The 22,764-nt window shown below is 40.5% G+C and overlaps 1 long non-coding RNA gene across 1 annotated transcript; it reads right to left on the bottom strand.

The window, feature by feature from the left end:
• Positions 1-421: 421 nt before the first annotated feature.
• On the bottom strand, positions 422-17,671 carry LOC107215769. The gene is made up of 4 exons (XR_001525241.3): positions 16,417-17,671; positions 14,599-14,829; positions 13,127-13,186; positions 422-7,976 (listed from the first exon to the last, which is right to left on the bottom strand). It is a non-coding gene; the product is annotated as an uncharacterized LOC107215769 (long non-coding RNA).
• Positions 17,672-22,764: the final 5,093 nt, after the last annotated feature.

Raw genomic sequence — 22,764 nt, forward strand, 5'->3', positions numbered from 1 at the left:
AGGGCATTGTGACCACAGTGTTTCAGGCCCCACAAACTGAGCCCCTTCCTGATTAATTGTTCCTCTCTTCCTGCTCACCTCTTTTTCTCTGTTACTGCCCCATTCTCACTTGGATTCTTGACCACAGAGACTGTGGGGTGAGGACTCCAAATTCCTTCTCATTTATCTCCATGGGAGCAGGATATCCAGTGTCACTCACCCTGCCTTGGCACATCCCCAGATCTCTGAGTTCTTGCCTCAAAATAGTAACAAAACCTTGGCAGTAGGATACAAAATTCCCAGAAACACTGGAGGACCTGGCAGAATTCCCAGGTATTTTCACAACACCTTGAGGCCAGGAAAATGCACTGGGAATTCTTCTGAAATAAAATCTCCAAAAATAAACATAAAGGTTTTTATTTTTTTTTCCCCATTTTTTCCCCTCTGAATATGTCAATTTTTTTGGGTAGTAGATGCATTTTTTTTGAAAAAATGTTGGAAAAGTTGGTGGCAGGTAATTTTCAAGGAGGATGTCATGGGACTGGGACTTGTCTGGGGGAGTGATGTGCCAAAAGGTGGGAGGCATTCGAGTTCTTTCGTTGTGATCCAGAGTGGAAGAAGGTCTTGGGGATGGGAGGGGTTGTGAGAGGGCTTGGGAACAGGGGGTTGGTGTGTTCCAAGTGTGTGGGGGTGTCTTGGGGTCCCCCAAGGTGGAGGAGGAGGATGAGGTGAAGGGCCAGCAGCTCTGCTGGAAGCCCTGGGAGCACTGGTAGACAAAATTCAGCTCATTTCAAATATTATGTTATTCAAGTATTCCCACATGCAATCAACATTCAACTATTATTATCACATTTGTGGATTTCATTTGATTTTTCTATGATACAACAATATAAAAAAGGTTTTTCTAGTTGCCTTTGAGTCAAGAATGAACACAGTTGCATTTTTCAATGAGAGTTCTTGTCACCTTCACCATGGTCTCCACATGTGAAAGGAATTTTTATTTTGGAAACATGCTAGCGGTCTCACTCTTTTTTTTTGGTCTTAATTTTTTTAAATATTAAAGGATTTTCAGTCACCTATTTATGGTGGTTTCTGAATCCGAGAACACCTAGAGTGTGGAGGATATCTCAGAAGACTTTTTAGGTTGTTATGTTGTAAAAGATCAATTGCAATAAATAAAACATTTATCAATATTTTGTCCTTTACTCAGAGACAAATGCATTTAACTCTTCTTTGTGTTTTAATGGAGAAAAACTTCACTAACACACAGGGGTAGACTGGTGGTAACAACGATTGGGAGCATGCAGGAGAAGGCACATACAATCATGGAATCATGGATTCGTTAAGGTTTGGAAGGGACCTTAAAACTCATCCAGTCCCACCCCTGCCGTGGGCAGGGACACCTTCCACTATCCCAGGTTGCCGCAAGCCCTGCTTGGCCTTAGACACTTCCAAAGATAGGGCAGCCACACATTCTACCCTCATTTTTAGACTCCCAATGAGTCACAGGCCTGTGTTTTGCTCTAGGATCCAGGATTCTTGGCTGGGGTCTCAATTTTTCAATGATCTTTTGAATTTGCTGGTTCCACACACCCTCCCTGTACCAGGGGAGAGCAGAAGCAGGGTACCTCCAGTTTTTATCCCTGTGCCATGGCACAAGATATGTGCTGTACTTCCAAAGTATTTCCAAAAGCAAAACCAATGAAGTTACTTCTGAACCACAGAATTTGTTTTCCCATCAGTGGAGAGCCATTTACTTAAACTAAGCAGATGACTTCCCTTTTGGAAATTGAAGGGCCCAGGAGTAACCTAACTCCAGTCTGAGAGACAGGGTCACCTCTGCAGTCATTTTCTGCCTACAAGGTCCACAATAAAAGTGCCAAAGATACTTTCTTTCTGCAAAATAAGGCTATATGTTTAGATATTTCTTTGTAAAATTCCTGTCTATGAAAGTGGATGCAATTTAGAAGATAAAATGATATTGTTCATAATATCGATCCAGCTCTGGGAAAGAGAAGCAGGTGTAAAGATGTAGCTGAGCTGGATGGAAAAATACAAGGCCAAAACATGGGAAAAAGAGGAAATTTTGGTACTGTCCCATATGTCACTGTGGTTTGGTACTGCTAAGTCTCAACCCCATCAGAGCTCACATGAATCTGATAGTGGTGTCTTGCCCAGTCCTAATATTGCAAGAAACTACAAGAATGGAGAGTAGACTTTTATGCCAGCTGAGCCAGAAACAGGAGAAGCTTTTACTCCAGTGAAACTGCAATGCAAGTGTGTTTTGTGTGAGTAAACTGTGATCACTTGCCAAAAACACCTGCTTTCTGTGATTGCATCCTCCTTGCTCTCTGCCAGCAAACCTTCTCCTTCTGCCTCTGCCTCCAGCCCTGGCATGGCAAAGAGCTGACAAGGCAGCAAGTGAGGCTGAAGTTATAATCTTATTGTGCTTTAAAAAGTCTTATACAGTTTTGGGCAGCACTTTCAGGGTCTTTGTTGAAGTTGTTCAAGAATGTTCTCAGAGCTAGGAATTCCACACCAACTGCAGGCAATGCACTCAGTGCAGCAAAAGTTCAATGATTGCCTTGCTGGTGAAACAGGAGTGGAGCTGGCGTGCATATGCAAAGAAGGAGCTATCCCCCTTAACTAAAAACAAAACAAACCTCAAAATGTCCTTTTCCACTGATAAGTTTTGTGGAGGAGGATGGAAATGTGCCATGGAATACAGAGGAGGAAAAGTGTGGAGAGCTGCTGTGACACAAGTGCAAAGCACAGGAGAGCTTGTCCCCAGCCCCTGAAGATGAGCTTCAGTTTCTCTGGCCCTAAATGGATTGAAGAAAAGAGGAGCAAGAGAAGTGGGAGTATCTCTCAAAATGAGAATAAGCCACATTTTCAGCTTGCCTTTCACTGAAGGGAAGATGTCCCCTGCAGCTTCTAAATCAATGTTCTGATGTTCTGTCATGCAAACCCTTCTAGGTGTGTTTTGTGCACAGCAGCACCTTACAACTCCACTGTCACCAAGGCCACAGGGACTCATCTGGAGCTGGTTTAAATTTCTAAAGGTGCCCTGTTGTGTTTCGGCTGCAGCAAGCAGGTGTTTAGAGATATTACAGGCTGTGTCCCTCTGGAAGGGCCTGGGGAAAAAGGAAATAATCACTGATAATTTTTAAATATCTTCCTTTGACAGGCACAATAGTGTCTCTTCTGCACTTCCTCTTTTTCCTTAGAAGGCAGGAATCATGAATCACCAAGGGAAGAAACCAATATAAATTTATTTTCCTACCAAATTATTCTGAAACACCCTTGTAGTAATTTTGGCAGTCCTGGATCCATAGCAACTCATATAGCACTTGATTTAGTGACAAATACAAAACCTGCAGAGATAAACCTTTAATTTGGGAGCCTTGGGATAGTATCTTGTGGCAAGAACCTCACCTGTCTCTCTCTCCTCCCACAGTATAGCTAAATAAATGTGTACAGACACTTTTATTTGCTTGTTTAAAATTATTTCTCAGAGTACTGAGAAATGCTTCACTTATTTGTCAGGAATCAAAGGAATATGGAAGGAGGAATTGTGTTTCAATGCCAGTGTACACATTTTACTGCTCCTTCAAGATAAAGGAAACAAAGATCTGTCTGTCTGCCAGATGCAGAGTGTGATTCACACACCTATTACTACAGAAACACAAAAGCCATATAGTTGTAAAGCCAATATAATTAAAACTGAGTATAATTAAAACAATTGTCTGGTGACAGGCACTACAGCCCTGCACAGCTGTTCTCAAAGGAGAATATACACAGTAAAAAGGCACCTTTTTGACAGAACAATACTGCTCAGTAGATTTAATTAAAACTCACAGAGATTATAATATCATATAAATCAGAATACTTCTGCAGAAGATTTCAAGTAACAAACTTTGTGTTGTGGTCTCTCAGCCACTTTTCTCTGTCCAAGTAGCACTATTACTGTGATAGCTGTGTAAGGAAATAAATGAGTTTATGGACATATAAGACTTCTTTCATAACTGAAAATGATTAAGAAAGGTCTTACTATGACTGAGAGAGAAATTAAAAAAAAAAGTGCTTAATTGTCCCAGAAAGAGCGCAGTTAATGAAAACAGAAAGGTAAAATCTTCTGAAAAGGGTCAAGAAAATGCTTGTTTGGTTTTTTTTAAATCCAGAAAGAGTGATATTCATTGTAAATCCACATGGCAAATTATATTAATCTTTTATCACACCTAATTAGATTAGCAGTGTCATGAAAGGACAAGTCAATGCAAAACAACAGGTGACCCTGCTGCTGACAGCCTCAGCAGATGCAGAAAATTAATCACTGTCCTGTAAGTCCCTGCAAAAATGCTTCAGGGGCCTGCTTAGTGCTTAATGCCTTCCCAGCCTGCTAAAAATAAATCAGCATTAATTCTGTTAAGGAAAAAACTGTCTTTCTTTGGAGCAGTGAAACAAGGAGTCCTGCTTCATCAGTGGGGAAAAGACCAGAAGCCCCCAAGAGAAGCCACCCAAGGAAAAGCCATGGAATTCCTCAGTGAAGCCATGTGGTCCAACAAACTATGGCAGCAAACACAGACTGTTAAAGGAAAATGTATGCAACATCAGTGACTGACTGATGTAGTTTTCATTCTTTACACAAGAGTTAAGCAACAAAAAAAATCCCAGCAATGGGGCAGTACAAGCAAGAGTCCATCACACCTCATTAGAATACTCAAATGTTTCTCCCATGAAAGAATCATTTCAGCATGATTATAAAACCTAAACCCTTTCTAAAGGCTAAATCAGGTGCTTCAGGGTGAAACCAAGGCACAAGCCAGGTAGGGATGAAAGGGCTTCTCTGGTCTCTCTCTTCTCATCACATGCCCATGAACACCAGCCTCAGTGCTAGCAGAAGAGCAGTGTCCTTGGTGCAAGATGGAAGGAATTTTCCTCCCACATTCATGGACTCTGAAATGCCACACGTGCTCCAATGGCTCTGATTTTTAGGGATCACATCTGTTGGAATGATACCAAACTCCAGCCCACACATCATGACTCAGAACAGATGCGAGCGGCTCACCCCTGTTGCAGGTGGTGTAGCCATGTTAAGTGGAAATGGAAGGAGGAAAGGGGCCAGGAATTGCTGAGGTGTGGTGAGAAAATGGGCTGGATTAGCCTCTGGGATTTTGCAAAGGATGGCACATGTCACAGAGAAGTGATCAAAAGAGGAGCAACCTAAGCCAAACCACCTCATATTTGCCCCAAGCTAGAGACACAAGCATAGCTCCCATAGACCAGAATGACTGGGTTTGAGTCCAGGGCTATGTTTGAACAGGTTGATGAATATCCAGTCTCTCCAGAGAAGTAAACCACATATTTCTTTAAACTGCTCTTTTGACCCTGCAGAGGGAAATGACCATTTTATTAATACATGCATTACAAAAGTCAAACCATTGTCCTTGTCCTGTGTGTACCAACTATTTTTTCTATCTCTTTGAAATATCTGCAATTTTCTTCATGTCTTGGACCAGGAACCTCAGAGTACCACCAGACCATCACCCTCAGGCAGCTGACAAAATCCTGAGCCAGAGCAAATCCAGCATCAAACACATTTCAAAGCCACCTAACAGCACCAATTTAACTAAAACATGTGTACATAATCTGCTAATCTTTCACTTGGAGCTGGCACATGCTGAAAGGAGCAGCTGTGATCCTGTGTAGTCTTTGTGATACAGGTTATGTGCCAGTGATGTTGTATTAAGCATAAAGAAAAGTAGTTTTTTGCATAAGATTAAGCAACAAGGACCTCTAAAATTCCCTTTTTAGAGCAAGGTTTATGTGGTTATCTTTTGTGAAAGCAGGAGGCAGTGCAGGCTGAGGTCTGGCCCGGTAAGCATCTGGGGAAGCTTGTGCAGCAGGGTTCAAGTCATTCAGCCTGTATTTTTCGCACACCAGTTCTCCTAGATACCTACTTGTTACAGACCAGACTTTTATTGCATCCACAAACTCAGTGTTTCCCTGGCAATAGGGGGGAATGACTCATATCACAACCTGAGTACAAGATGCACAAGTCTCAAAGACTGGCCTTGGGGCAAGAAAACCTGTGAGGGGCAAATTTTATCCCAAGCCCTGGTGGTCAGGAAGGACATGAGCACTGAGGATGCAATTGAAACCTGCTTTTCATGCAGGACATAAATAATTTGAAATTATAAATCAGACTGATGGATGGTTGAAAAATATCTCAAAATATGTCTTACTGGTGCAATGGAAAAGCTTCTTCAAACAATTTTTAATAAGGAGCCTCATGGATATAGTTGGCCATGACATTTTTCATATTTTGCTGTGCAGTTCTCCTAAACTTTGTATCAATAGTTTAATTGCTCTCACCCCTCATCATTCAAGACCAATATTGAAAATTTTATCTGCATTGAATCCTTCTCTCTGCTAAAACAGTTTGCTATGTAGATATTGCCTTCAGCTGCAGAAGTCAAAACCTGCCTTCAGCAGGACTGAGATGTCCGCACCTTGTGCAGGTATAACTGTACCTATCACCAGCCAGGGTCCCCAGGCTAGACATCTGTTGGAAAACTGCAAAAAAAGACAATGTTTTATTTGTCCCTGGGATATATGAAACATCCCTCCAGTGACAAGAGAAATTGAAAAGTTTGCAAAATGCAGTATGGAGAAGGACTGGCCTACACAGTTGTTACGAACTGAGATGCTGAAACTCTTAGAGAAAATGAATAAAAATGGTATTTTCAAGACTTGTCATTCATTATTATATTTAGCAAGGCTGAGGTCCTTGACTCTCAAGCCTGATGCAGATGCACCACTTTGTAAGTGTAATGAGTGTGAGAGGAAAGCAGATGCATTGTAATTTTCAGAATTAAAGAGAACCAATAATTACATAATTTATTGAAATACATCTAATAAATGTACTGCTCTGATGTTTTCTGCATCATGTCTGTAGTTATAAATAAATAGCAGATTTCATATGCCCTTCTTAAAATAGTAAAAATGGCTAAATACTGAACAAGCAATGTTTTCCATTCAAATCATAGAGCCTTTCCAGTTTTGCCATGTATGGTAGATTTTACTCATATAGGAAATATTATTTTTTTAAGTGTTTGTTGTTTATTCTTTTTCCATAAAAATATGTAGGAATAGGTGGTCTAAATGAAAAAAAAATCAGCTAGGAAAATATTTAGGCAGAAACATGTTGTGTTTTTTCCCATTATTGACACATGTAATATTTTATTTATTATACAACAGTTTCAAGAGAGGCAAAATTTCCAATTTGGGAGCAAAACAGGGTAACCTGTCTTTAACTGATCAAGAATACATTGCAAATAATAACTAGCAGTAAATGTTTCCAGGAATTAAACTGCTCTGAAATTAAAACTGTGGTGAACTTGGGTTTGGAATTTTATTTTTTTTAAACAGATTGACGTGCTGCTCTCCAGCAGTTTCCAAACAAACAAACTGACCTAAATCAGCTACTCAGAACACAAGATTTCAAAACTGCAAAGCAATCATCCATAACCATGGAGAGTTCCGACCTGGGAGGTTTGTCTCAGGTCTGAAGGAAGGTAGGAAAGCTCTGCTGGGAGCCAGGAGGAGTAAGGGCCAAGAAGAGGCAGAAATTGGAGATGGCCATGATGGGAAGAACATCTGTAACTCCTGGAAAAAGTATTGTACTAGTACAAGTACTTCTGAAGTCTCATTTTCTGTTAAATTGAGCACATTTGGTCTTCCAGGAATAGCACAGGGCAGGTAGATAACCTTTCCTACTCAATTGCTGAGAAAAAAAAAACCCCATACCTATAGCAAAATATAAATACTTTAAATAAAAACACAAGCAGGTGAATGACATTTAATTCAAAATGTGGGAAATAACTCATGCAAAACTTGGAACTGAACATTACCTTTATTTTCCCCAGCAGATGTAATCCCAGATTTTTTCTTGAAGTTTCCTTAGAACATGTCTGTTGCCTGTAGTATGTGAGAACCTATTGGATTTAAAGACAGAGAGTCTCCCATGCTGTATTATCCCAAATTTACCTGTCCTCGCAGGTGCAGCCCCTTCTGCTGAATGGATGCTAAGCAACACCAAGTGATGTATTTTTATTTTTTCTTCCAAAAATATGAATTATGAGATTTCCAAGAACACAGGTTATTTGTAGGCAGCCTAACATGTGAAAAGCATGCCATATATTTGAACAGATATATTTTTTATTATTACTAGTGTCACTGTCATCTTTCTTGTTTCCTGAACCTACAGATAGAGGAGGGCTTTTGTTTTCTCCTGATATGATTATTATTAACAACCAACAAAATGTGCAACACAAACCACTAACAAAATCACCATTTTAAGTAAAAACACAGAGCACCCCCCAGCAGAGGAGTGCTGTAAAAAAAGAGTAGCATGAAATTACTGCTGTAAAATAAACCATTAAATGATTGCACCTCTTTTCCAGAATGAAAGCAACCCTCTGCCTTTCATGACAAAAATTACATTAGGATAGTTTTTCTCTCTATGGCAAAGTCATCAAATATCTGTAACCAGCTTATTGTGCAGTGGTGATGATGTGTGAAGTGCACAAAATCAAGCCTAAAAGATGGGGGTTTAGTACTGTTGATACCCCACAAAAGATCCAGGTTGGCCTCTAAACATCTCTATCATGCTTCATGATCAGCACTGGGACACCTGAGGTGTCCCAGTCTCCCTCCCTGACACAGAGGCAGCAGATTCCTCCTCACAGATGTGAGAAATGTGTGGGCACCTGGGGGTGCCACAGGGGCCAGCTCAGGCTGGGAAATACAAACAGCAGAGACATGCCACACTGGGTTTGCTTCCTCAAAAATTATGTTCAAATTTTCTGCTGAGCTCTCAAGCAAAAACCCACAGTTTCTGTGGGAAAGGGTCTGATTGATGGATTGATGTAGTCCTGCTGTCTGTTTGGCTGTATGAACACACTGGAAACTGAAAGACCTAATCAATATGTGCAGTCATGGCAATTGATAAATTTGGGGCATTTGGAGGAGCAAAATAACCATATCAGCATTTCCCCTGCCTTTGGAAAATGTGTTTAAAGGTCAGCAGGCCAAAAAAGAATACTTTATAGTATGTTTAGCTGAGAAACCTATGCAAATTTTGTGTGGTAATTCACAGCTGAAACCTATAAATGTCTGAGCCTCCCTGAAATGACTCCCTTAGCAGATACAATTCATGTCCTTTGTGCACATGCAGGATGGGGAAGTGTCAATTTTTGCTTTGTACCTCATTTAACCATCATATATCTACACACTGCCATGGAGCACAAGTTTATCCCTGAGATTCCAAAAGCTCAGAGTGAAGTTTAGACTAAATATACACCAATAACAACTGTAAAATAGAAGTGCAAGGCCAAAAGCCAGAAATTAATAGTGTATGTCACTCAATTAAGTTGCCACAGAATTTGCAGTGAAAGAAGGAAAGGGGAAAAAGAAAAAAAGCTTGAGTAACCAAACAAACCCACACCAAACAAACCAGCAAAACAAAACAAAACACAAAAGGAAAAGAAAAGGAAAAAATCATCCAAGGCCTCTGATGTATCACAGTGGTTATTTGCTGTGAAATATGCCACCTTGCACAGGGGAGAGAAAAGGAACACAAGGGGAGCTGGTGGGACTGGGAAAGAAAAAGCTTTAACTGAGCCCTATGTAAAAGCACCTGCTTATTTGTAGGGTACAGTTACATACATCCAGAATACTTTTAAGGAAACTTTTCTGTCTGTTTCTGTGAAATTCCACATCCATCTCACAGTGCTGCAATCTCTCACTATTTTTTTCCCCCCACATTTGGTTCACATCTGAATGCTGGACATCCTAACCATCCATGTCCAAATGAGCACTACGAGGTTTTTTTACAGAAAATCCTTTTCCAAACAAACAATCAATAGTCAGCACACCCAGGAATTTCAGAAAATGGAAGTTCACACCTTGAAATATGCAGGGCAATGTGCATGCCTGTGTGTATGTGTGCAGGGGAAACCCTTTGTACTATGAGGATTGCCTTCCTTTGAGCCTCAGGAGGCAAATCTTTTGTGGTCAGTTAACTATTTTTTAAAAAAGTTTTTCTAAAAGGTTTGCAATTGGAATATTTTAAGCAGCTGTGTTTATTGATGACCTCTTCTTTATGCATAGATGCATGCATAGATGCATACATATATACATAGTCCTGCAGGTGTTAGCAAAAAGTTTAGGAAGCAAATGAAGAGTAATATATGGCTCTTTAAATCATTTGAGAAGCATTTTCATAAAATTCGGAAAAACCTGCCACCAAAAGACTGAATCTACTCATAATAGCTAAAGATGTGCAAAAGAGATATGGAGAGAGAGGAAAAAATAGTAACACTTCCAGTTTTCCATCCTCACAGGAGCTCCAGATATGTGAGATATATTCCATGCTTAGAAGGAAAGAGAAAATGAAACAAGACAGGTGAAGCACAAAGTCAAAAAAATTTTCAGTGTTCACCAATGAGACTGTTCAGGAGCTGACCTTATTTCTACAAGTTAGGATTAGGAGTGAGTAGTATTTAACAAATATCCCCCATCTCCTTTGAGATTTTGAGTCTGTCAAGAGCATACTGTGCAAAAAAAATATTTTTCAAATGAGGTGACACTGTGCCATGTGACAAAATAACACAACAGAAAAAATAATAAAAAAGAAATTATATAAGGTAACTGTATTAAAAATTAAAGAAAAACATGTATTATTTTTGACTAGTTATTCTAAATGACATCACACAGAGAGGATACCAAATGCTTGGTCAAGGTGGAAACATTGACTCTAGTGTCTCCCCCAACAAATCTCAAGTCCTGACTTTGGTTCTGGGGTAAGTCAGCTCCGGAAGAAAACGCGTTTCAGGAGTCTGTTTGGGAAGAATGGTAACATTTTTGATCAGCCTGTCTCGACTGCATTATAGTCCTCATGAGGAGGAGCAGGGTCACTGATGAAAATGTGTCAAGAGGCAGAGCAGTGCTCCCTGGCAGACATGCAGAGACCCTGGGCTGGTGTGGTCATTGCAGCAGTGTGTGCTGTGAATGGTCAGAAATGTAGGAGAGCAGAATAATGCAAAATCAGAACTCTCAGAGCAGAATGGGATACATCTAGTAGATGGAAAAAATACAGCTACTTTTGGAAAGAACGAGTGCAAATTGTGTAAAAACCTGAAAGGCCACTGGCACTCTGGTGAGTTTGTGATGGATGAGTTCCTGTTGCAGACTCGCCTCCCTAAATCCTTGCTCCTCTTACTTCCTAAAATGGATTCCTTTGTCTCCAGATTCTATCTGTTACATTTGCAATAATATTGTTTGTGTTGGAAATTTTTTTCTGTGGAAAAACTGTGGTTATTTTCCACTGGTGTCACAAAGGGGTCTCTGAACATGGGAATCTGGCATCCCTGATGATGACACCAAACCCCAGGAGTGTCCCATAGTGATGGGACCTGGCAGCTCTGTGGGTCTGGGACTGGAGACTGACATGGAAACATTACCCAAAGTAATCCCAGGAGTGCTGGGAAAGCCTGCCACTGTCTCTGAAGGTGGATGGTCTCCTAGGATCTCATCAGAGGCAGAGTTTCTGTTTAAATCCTTGATTACAGCAGCTTTCAGAAGGATAAGTTGTGGCTATGTGGGTCTGAAAAGGAGGGAGATTTCTTGGACAAATCCCTTATTCAACTAGCAAAAAGGCTTAGAAAAGACATTTGTGCCAATTTCAAGCAATTGATATTTAATACAGACTTGTGGCTGGTTTTGGTCTCAGTCTTCAGCAACTCTGTTCAACCTGATTTGTCTTAATTTCAAAGCATCTGTTTTAGAATGCATTCCCTGAATTTCCAAGCCATGACTCTCAGCCAGAAAAGAGAAATACAACAATATAAATACAGCCTCATCTGAATGAGTCCAAGGAAAATTAATTTATCGGTGTAAGTTATTTTCATTTGAACAGAAAATTGTCAATTGATACAGCATACTCTGTAGAAATGCTGGTTCTATTGATATCCACTTTTCTTCAAAAAAGAGAGTTTATCTTTCCATCACACAAAACATGGTAACTGACTGACTTAGGCTTTGGCATGAATCCTATTCTATCCTAATTCCACATAACAAGTAAAGAATAAAACTGATTAATAAAGTGCTGGATTAAAAGGAGTATCTCAGTGGGTATTATAAATCTGCCATTTATTGCAGTACATGGCGCTTTTATTTCAAGCTGGTTCAGTATTCTATGTTTGAACCTTTTTTGCCCATAGAGAAACTTCTACAAACATTAACAAAAGCAATGAGTCAGTCCCAAGGACCACAAGTTCATGTTTCCTGAGAAAGGCACAGAAGGGCGATACCAGAAATGACGTTGCAATGATGTCCATCAAGCTCAAAACCAACTTTAGGGATTTTATTGCATTTTCATGGCCAAGGGATTGCTTTGTCAGACATACTAATATGAATTTTGTTGTGCAATTTGATGAATTTGACAGGGTTTAGTGCCTCTCACTGGAGGAATGAGATGATGGCACACTGCATCACTTCAAAGCCATTATGTCAAGAAGTTCACTGTGTCAATACTGTTATGCATCCATTTCCTTCATGTGAAATGACAATTTAACCCCTTCTGGGCACACCTTTTCCCCTACAGGGCTTTGTCTTCTCATGTCATTTCATACAGTAATGATGACTAATTAGACAGTGTCATGCTGCACTGGAAAAAAAATGAAGCCCTGTTCCAGAGAATGATGCCCAAAGCAGAGGTATCTGAGCCTTACACCTCCAGCACATGGAAAAACAGAAGCTGTCAAGTTGTTCCCTTTATGTATCTTTCTACTGCTTGCCTAAATGGACTGTTTAACTTTTAACAGGAGAACATCTGCAAGTGTATTTCTGCTTACATGTTCAGAAATGGCTGATGACTTCATGTGTTTTGAGAATTTATGAAACAAAACTTCCCTAGCTAAGAAAATCCAAATGGCTGGTTTTTGCTGGGGTTTTTGGTCACAGAAATACAGGATTTTGAATATATCATTGAGCCCTTACTGTGTACATTCATGGTCTGCAAAGGCAAGGTTTATTCACTGTAGTGGCACAGGAAGAGGAGGAGGAGGAGCTGCAGAACACCCACCTGTGGGACATATGAGGGGGTCATTTGGGCTAATTTGGCCAGAATTCAGCACAAACTCCCCTGTAAATGGAGAAAAGAGATAAAAACGAATGTTTCAGTTCATGGCTGCATGCATAGTTAATCTTTACATCTGACTGGAGCTCTGGGAACTCTAAAGGCATAAAAGGACAAAAATTGAGAACTATTACAATCACCATGATGCAAGAGATCTGACCATTAACAGAGGGGTTTATCCCTCTCCTCAAAATCAATGTTGCCTGGCATTTACTACTGTTTTGCAGATATTAATTAGCCACTGATTTATATGGAAATCCAATAAAACTACAAAAGAAAGTCCTTTAAGACCAGATTGTGAATGGCTGAAAATGAAATTACAGGGAAGGGAAGGAAGACAAAAGCTTTGTTAGAGAGAACATTTTTTTCTCTTTTCTGAATTTAGGTGTAGGTGGAGGAGACTCTGAAGTTGGCATCAGTTGTGCCACTAGGTCAATGTGACACGAGCAGCAGAATGAGGTTGCACTAGAGCTGGTCACTGCATCCTCTGCACCCAAAGGAGCTGGCAGCCCACCCACTGCCCTCACAGCCCTTTCCTGAACTGTGGGTGGTTGTTTCTCTCCTCTGGGTTCACTGAACATGTTCAGCCTTCTCCACCAACTCCCTGTGGCAGCCAAATCATCTACAAAACACTTTTCCTCTGCTCCAACTGGATTCACCTAAGCCTCCATCAACAATAATTGTGCATAAAAATTTAAAGGGTGATTTTCCATGACAGTCTGAACTCATGACTTTGTGTTGTGTCTTCTGCCAGCTCTTTTTTTCCAGTAGAACTGGGTTACTGAAGTACCTCTTTGAGGAAGTGGAACAGGCAACAGTTTAGGGTGACACCATAGCCAGGTGATTTCTGAATTGTTTTTAGACAGCTCTGAGCATCAGCCTGGTCTGATAACTCGGTCCTCATTGCTACCACAGTCTCAATGAACACTTCAGATAATTGATTTACACTAACAATGTTGTTTCATATGAAAACAAATCATTGACATTTATTTGTTTCCTCTTTATAGAAATTGCTCTGTGAATTTTCTTGAGGGATTCATCCCCATGATTTAATTAAGAATTCCCCCCACTGTTGGGAACCCTCAGCTTTTTCAGTGTCATTTTCTAAAGCAGAAAACTGGAATTTATTTTTTTTCTTGTCAACAACTTGAATTGACAAGGGCAGATTTCACTTCGTATTCAATGTATTCCTTTGGACACAGCTACTACCTTCATCCCAATAAGAGTGAAAATTAAAACCAAAATGTGATAAATATTATACAAGGTCTTCATGAATACAAAAAGCATTTCTTGCAGAAAATATCAATTCTTAAAGCAAATTCCAATTCTTAAAATGTTTGTTTCTCAGTGCTTAAAACTCTGTTCTCCTGATCACTGGGGTTTTGGAGGAAAAATGAGAGGTTTGTGTTTGTACTCACCAGTTTCTTTCTTTCTAATCTTGCTGACTTCAGCTGTCTGGCTCAGGATCCAGCTCATACATTTTCAGGTGCAAGGTATTTTTAACCATAGGTTTCATAGCATATAGAAATTTTCCTTTGGTACACAGATGCAATTTCAATTAGGATTCTTCTCTTCCAATTAGTTTATTTTAACCACAGGCATGCATTTTTTTTTTCCTCCCCATACATTATTTTCCTTCCATACAGCTTCTAGAAATGCATAAAGGAAAAATAAAATCCAATCAGCATGGCATAATTTCCTTCAGCCTTTAGCTTGTCGAATACATTTATGTGCCCTACAATGTGGTGTAGTTTTCTTTTAATTGTATAATGAAATCTTCCCTTAGAAGCCCTAATTTCTTTTTAACTACTGAAGTTATTTGCACGTTAAAAATAATTTTTATTATTACATGTGAGTAGAGGAAATTAAAAGGCAGAATACCTCACAATGTAGATGTGACTCTCTTTTTAAATTGCCATTTCAGCCCCCTCATGCAAAAGTGCAATGTGGGTCTGGCTCTGACTCTGTGAACACTGCAAAGTGACCACATCAGAAAACCTAGTGTAAATAAACAATAACCAGATGTCTCTTATAAAACATGTAATTGTTTTTATTATTACTCTTCCCTAAAGAAGTCATTTAGTTCACTACAATGGTTTTTCCTTTTTAATTTACCTTTTTCTAGCAAAAGAATGGCTCAAAGAATGATTAACTGCATTGTCTTCTCACATGCACAACCACAGCTGATCATGGAGACTACACTGAAGGTTGGTTTTTTCATTATGTTTTTTAGGGAAAAAAACCCAAAAGGTCAATATTAACCATTTCAGAAATTCTTCATTTGATGAGCCCTGGCTCTGTACACTGAAGAAGGTAATCAGCATGAAATGACAAGCAAAATTTTCAATGCCAACCTTCTGAAAACCACAGGTTTCCTGTAGCTTCTTAACACACTAAATTTTTAACATGGTCAAACCAGATATCTCTTGGAAAGAGAAAACTGAAATCTATGCCCTGGCATTTTCATGGCTGATAGGGCTTGATCTGAACTGCCAAAATGGTCAGGGCTTCTCTGTGGAAGTAAAAAGAAACAGTGATTTGGGCTGAATGCCTGCAAATACCTGTGGAAGAAATGCAGCCTGGCTAACAGGCTGGAATTGCTATGAGAAACACATGACATTTTGGATATAAAAACACAGGCTTTGTTCTTGATGAGAACCTAATCAGGTAGCTATTAAAACTGGCTTAGCATTCAGATAGGCATAAATGCAGGCACTGCATTCACACTGCAATCACACTGTGAGCAGCCATCAAAAACACCTTGTGCAGGAAAGGAGAATTGTCACAGATTGAAAACTTGGACCAGTGAGGCTGGAGAAATAGCCCATTAGTTAATGAAGATGCCTTTAAATTCCTTATCAGAACAAACATCCCCAGAAACCATGAAAACCTTTGTTACTAATTACTACACATTCAACTTTTGTCTCAAGCCTCACTGTGCCTCATTCTTTCTCCTGCTCTCATTTTCAATTTACACTGGCCTTCTATTGCTCCTCTTTTTTTTGTAATTCTCAGATGAATCAAACAAATACATAATCACCATCATATTTTTCATGTTTTGAATTAGTCAAGAAATTATTTTGTATATACAAAATTTGAAAGAAGATAAATCATTGGGGGTACACCTTCAGCCTCACTACTAGTTGGATGTGGAAACAGGGAGCTGCAGTCACCTCATGTCTGTCAGATACTGCATTCAATAGCTCTAACAGAAACTGCTTATATTTTTTAGTTACCTGTTTGTGAGATGATAAAAAAAATCCTCAGGTCTTCACTTTTACACAAAGAGACTGATAAGAGACAGAGATTCACTTCATGATTTCCTAGAGGAAACTTCCCCTGAGCTGACCAAAATTCTGAAGTTCCCAGGGTTAGAGGAAGCTGTGCTTGCCTTATCCTTCTGCTTCAGTCTGGGAGCTGAACCCCCCAAAATGGGGATCTCTAGCAAAAAGCTCTAGAAATTGGGATGGTAAAAAAAAAAAAAAGAAAAAAGTTACTTAATCAAATAAATAATTCCTCCAAATAGCTTCCAAAATCCTGTCAGACTTGAAACAAGAAAACTGTTTCCAAGTAGGAAAAAGAAAAGTCAGTGATCTTGAGGTCAGAAGAAAAACTTCTGCACTGGGAGGAGATTTTGCTTTTGCCAAAATCATAATGTGTCAGATTTGCTTAGACAGGAAATGGAGACAGCTTCCCTCAGTGCAGAAAACTCTTCTGTGGAGGAGAACTAGCTGAGATGAATTAAGTCCACCACAAACTGCGTGCTCTTTATCAGCAATGAGCACAGATCTAACACAGTGGTCAGCAAGGGAAAATAATTAACAGTTCTAGTAAGTATTGAAATAAAATGCTCTGCCTGATTTCTTGGGAAAGCCCATTTCTCAGCTGCACAAACAAAAATGACCCTGGCAGCCAGTTCACTCCTCCCCACTGTACATTCTGATCTCATTATCCACTCCATCCACCTGGTTATGGTGGTAGAAACGAAGTTCCTCATTTCTGTCTGTGCTGTTGCACAGCTGGGATGGGATTTGTTTTATTTGGATAATGCATTAGGAGCAGAAAGCTGTTTGTGATCAGTGTCAAACTGGAGCTGTGCCCTCTGGGACAGTGAGATTCTGTCTGTTTTGTTAGGCCCAAGCAGAGACAACAAGTTGTTCCTCTGTCTCTGCATAAACCCAGGGAGCTGTTTAATCTCAATGCTGCATGTACCCACATGGGACATTTCAGTCAAAAGTCACTATTTTAAAAATAAGGAGATGAAAAAATGGCTGTGCAGACAACTGTGTAAGGAAAAGAACAGCTGGAATCAGAATTTGAATAAAATCCATAGCACCATCCCCTCTTGTTAGAGTCCTGCTTCATATTCAGTAGGTTCGTGAGAAAGTCTGTATTGATTCCCTTTCAGACAAGTTGTGTGACACTACACTCTCTTTTTAAAGAGGGGATTTACAGAAGTATATTGTCTCTTCAGCAGCTGTTTCTGTGGGAATTGCTGTGGGAACAAAGTAGTATCCCAAGACTGAGATGGGAGATTTTGTTGCTAAGGATCCCCTTAGCAACCTCCTTTTGCATACTCAGATCTGAACTGCCATCCATCCATCCATCCATCCATCCATCCATCCATCCATCCATCCATCCATCCATATGTTTGTTTATTCCCTGACTCCAGCAGAACTTCTCCCCTACGGGATGTGTTGTGGCACACAGTGGAGTGCACCGAAGGGTGCCCACGCCCTGCTGAAGGCCAGTGCTGGAGGAAAAGGCTTCTTTTCCATGATCACCTGATCCATGGAGTGATATCAGTCCTGGGCCACTTGGAAGCAGCTTTGATACCGTAACTGGAGCCTGAACTACTAAAGGCTTCTAAAATTCAAACTCTGTTCCTGGTGGATCTCCAGCTGTCTTTGCTGTGGCGTACCACATGTCCTGCCCTCTCAGGGGCTGAATGCTGCCCTAGCAGGAAGGGAATTTTAATGGAGCAGGGGAAAACACAATACACTCTTTGATTTACCTGCTTTTGTTCTGTTTCTTTACTAATGTCTATGCCCTCCTGCCAACTGTCAGACTTTCTAAATAGCCTTTCTGCTGATGATGAAGACCCTACTTCTACATATTTCTTTCTCTCTATGCATAACTAATTTGCTAGAATATAAGGTATATTAGTCTTAAAAAGTTCTAATGTTATTTTCTATATATATCTCTAAACATTTTGCCTAACTTATCTATATTATAAAAAGTTTTAAAAGTAGATATTATAAACTTGATTAAAATATAGGATATACTATACTTAACTAAAAGGCTAAAAACTTATAAAATAGATACTGCAGTTTTTCATTAACAAACATAAGGCACATGTCATGACTAAGTGTTATTTTTAGAGCATCTACTGTCTTTCTACAAACAGTATGTTGACTCTTTCTAGGCAGCTCTTGAGAAAAGATACAAGCCTATTTAAAACACACGGTTTTTCAATTATCTGCAAGTCTTTATCAATTGTCATTTGTAGCTGAGTCAGTCTCTGTTCTTGGGTCACGATGACAGAGACACCTGTGCCAGCACCAGTTGCTCTCAGGCTAAGCAGCATCGCTATGGTCACAGCTGTCACCAGTTCTTTTTCTGAGGTCGGGTGAGTCTCTCTGCTTGCAGGCTCAACTCTCCATCCAGGTGGTACAGGACCCTGGGAACAATCACAACTTGCCACAAAAATTGTTAGAAACACTGAAGTTATAAACTGATACACATAGGGTAATCATTACCTCGTCTGTGCTTACCAGCTGTTGCAGGCTGGAGCCTTGCAGTTTAGGATTTATTGGTGAGTGAACTCTCTGTCTCCCCTCTATTACCTGGACTAGGAGTGCTAGCACAGCTGAAGGGACCCAGCTGGCATATGCAGATTTTTTCTGTCCCCAGTCTGTGAGTATCTTCTCTCAGTTCTTTTTTAATGTGGAGGTGGGTATTCTTGTTTATCTTTATTGTTTCCTCTTCTAAGGACTCAGCCTTCGACCATTTGCCTTCGTTAGGGTCTCTGTTGGAGTCAGAACTCGACTAGTTGGCCATTTCCTGTTTCCTGTGCCTCTTTGTTGGGTTCTGGCCCCACCTACCACCCCTGTGGGTGGGCTGTTCCCTTCATCCTGGGTTCTCCCCACCTTTCACTCCGCCCTTCACTCTGCCTTTTGTTCCTCCCTCTGCTCCCCCTCTCTGCCCCCTCTCTTACACTCCTATCGTTCTCCCTCCGTACACTTCCCTCGCATCTCTCTTCTTCACATTCCTTATCTTTCCCAACCTCCCGACTGTGTTCATCTCTCAATGCCAGTGCTTGTTCTTTGTTTTCACTAAGGATATTTCTTTCCTGCCCTGTGTCCTTTTGCTCAGCACCATTTTTAGGCACCAGGGAGGATGTTTCCCTCCGGGCTTTTCCCATGGTACCCCTGGTTTTTTCTGTTAACTTTCTCCAAAAATCTCCTGCTCTCTGTTGTCTCTCTGAGAGCAGATAAGGATTTGGGGATTGAGGGGACGTGTCGCCCTCTTGTGTCCCCTTTGGCTCAGCTGAGCCTCTCCCATCTGCGGGCTGTGAAATCTGAGTGGCCGCTCTGACCCCAAATTTCAGGGTGGCCAATAGACAGTTTCTTGCCGCTCTCCAGGTCTCTTCGGGTGGATAAACTTTACTAGCTGATTTATGACCCCAATATACAAAAGCCTTGCAATAGCAAGAGTAAAAGAATTAGGTTTATGACTTAATTGCAATCTGACCTTTATCAATGATTCCATCTTCACAGGGACGTCTGCCTCGCCAGGACTGGTCCAGCTGGTCCTGACCGCTGTTCCTGTATTCCAGGCAACCCTCGCTTTCTGGGTTTGAATCCCACTTTTTGAATTCTCCCGGATTTCCGGCACCAAATGTTGTCTTTTAAGCAAGGCAGACACCCTGGTTCAGGAGCCAGCATGGTGACCAAAGCCCAGGCCACTCAGACTATTACCCACAAGACATCAATGTGATGGATGGCGAAAAATGGTGTTTATTGCTGGAGAATTTGACATTTTATAACCTAGGGTCACTGTGTTACTCCCATCTGCTTTCATCACAGCTAGGTGCTATTGGCTAATTGCAGAAGGCATTACCATACTAACGGAGGGGGGCGTTACTAACTTTCCGTTACATTCCCGATATCTTCCGAACGCAAGACCCTACTTTTACAATTGTGTTAACAGCTTAAGCTCTCACACTATATTCACTGTCTTGTAAGGAAATGCTGTCAGAATTCTTTGCTTCCTCATTTAACTGACTCATTCCAGCTCCACAGCCACTCATTCAGGCTTCTGCACACTTGGTGTCACTTCATTGAGATTCTCCTGCATGTTCCACTTCCTCAGGAGACATCAAGCTCCTGCACTTTCTCCTGCTTTTCCCAAGATCCACTATCTCCTGGTCCCTTTCTCTCATGCCCATATGCTTTACTCTCCCTTTTGATGTGTGAGCCATTCCAGAGTGTGAAGAACTGCAAGCAGTCTTCCAAATGAGGCTTCTCCAGCTGGAGCAAGGCCAGTTTCCAAATCCCGTGGCTGATAAATGTGTATGTGCATCTTGGGATGCTGTTGGTTTTATCTGAGCAGATGTTAAGCATTGTGTCAGGGATCTCATACTTTATCCACTGCTACCCCTCCTTCCTACCTGAAATTTAATAGCATATGGGAACAGTGCTAGATGTGTAATATGGATCAGTAAAAGGAAATAAGAAAACGCTAGGAACACATGGTTATAATCCCATTTGGTTTAAAAAACAAAAAGAAAAAGAACTACCCCAAATTTTCTTTATATAGACGAGAAGTGTTTTGTGAACCATGCACAGTATCTGGCAGGGCTTTCGCTTAGACTATATCACCATGAAGTGACTGAGAATTATTACTTCATGGAGTTTAAAAAACACTTATCCAAGGTTTGTATATAAAGGTCACATGCCATTCTTCTCATCCAGAGGATGCTTGAATTTTGTTGCAGGTTGTAGTGGTTTAGATTTGCTAATTTCGATTTCCCGGCCAACGCACCAAATAGATGTTGTGGTTTTAAAGCAGTAACTAAAAAAATTACTAGAAAAACTTACTTATTTCTTTTTGTGAGATATGGATTAGAACAAGAGCAAAACAGGCTTAAAACTTAAAAGGAATAAAGAAAGTTTATTAACAAAACTACAGGAATAAGAACACCAGAATAAACCTCCAGAAAACTCTTTTATCTCCCACTACTCAACCATTCCCTTGTACACGTGATGACATAGAGACAAAAACCTTTGGAACTTTGGTGTTTAAAACAGTCCCAATTCCTGCTAGAGTCTTTTCATCAGCCTTTGTAGAGAAACAGAAGTCTTCTTCTGCTAATCTATGGAGTTTCTCACGAGAAAACTATTTCTGTTATAGTTTTCTATTTCTCTGATGCCAGCTGCCTGGAAATCTTGTCATCAGTTTACTCTTCCCATTTCACATCACTCTGAGGTCTGTATGGGCCATGAGTCTAGGGATGTCATTTTTTAAGGATGAGTTATTCAAAGGCAAAAGTCCTTTTCATCTGTCTCTGTGAGCTTCGCTGGAAAACAGTTTTCTCATTGCCCTCAAGGCCTCAAATCTTCGCTTCACTCTGTTCCAGCACCTCACTGTATCACAATTACTCTACTTTTTGCTCAAAATCCACACTTTGAACACTCCATTCCTCCCAATATACTCTGTCATGAATTAAAGGAGGTTTTTTTCAGAACACTATTGTCCATCTCCATAGCTTTAACAGAAAAATATTTCAGCTTATAAAGCATCTCCTTATTCTCTCTTCCCCATCAAAAACTTATCTCTTTTCTTCACTGTCTTCTTCATGTTGATTGTCTCTCTCTCTCTGTCTCTCTGGGAAAAAAGAGTAATCTGTACATTTTACCCAGGTAGTAAAAGAATTAAAGTCTTAGAAAAGCTGCAGGTGTTCATGGTGTCAGGTTTCAGTCCAGCAGCAGAAACTACAAACTAACCCAGTCTAGCCAGCTCCATTTCTCTTCCCCGCCTCCCCCCCACCCACCTCCTGCGGCCTTGTCCGGCCTGGAGGGGGAGGGGAGGAGGCCGAGACAGAGCCTTGTTAGCTTGTCAGAGGCCGGAAACCAAAGAGCGCAAGAGAGCCCTGGCTTTACATCTTAAGGTGGTGTTCACAAGTTGATCTCACTTTTCAATGGTCAAAACTACTGTCAGTTCTTAGAAATGACCAATAATTGGTCAGGGGAAAAGACTCTCATCAGCCACCAGCAGCTTCAACTTCCTTAGCTCCCAAAGCTATCTTAAAGGTAAAGTCACCCCATGACACAGGTATTTCAAAATATTGTAAATGTATAAATATAAGCACATGAAAGCTTTAATCAGACTGAGTTGGTAAAAAAGATGCAGTGCAGCAAGGGACATGGGCTTTTACAAATCCCAAATATCAGCTGAGAGCCTCTGAAACCACAGGCTTTTGCGGAATAATGGTGTAAAAACAGTTAATTGTAAACTGACATCCCCAGAGAGACTGTTCTGCTACATAAGAACCTCAAATTCTACATTGAGAATCTGGTTGT

Source organism: Parus major, chromosome Z (genome assembly GCF_001522545.3).
Source record: "Parus major isolate Abel chromosome Z, Parus_major1.1, whole genome shotgun sequence".
Lineage (NCBI taxonomy): Eukaryota > Metazoa > Chordata > Aves > Passeriformes > Paridae > Parus > Parus major.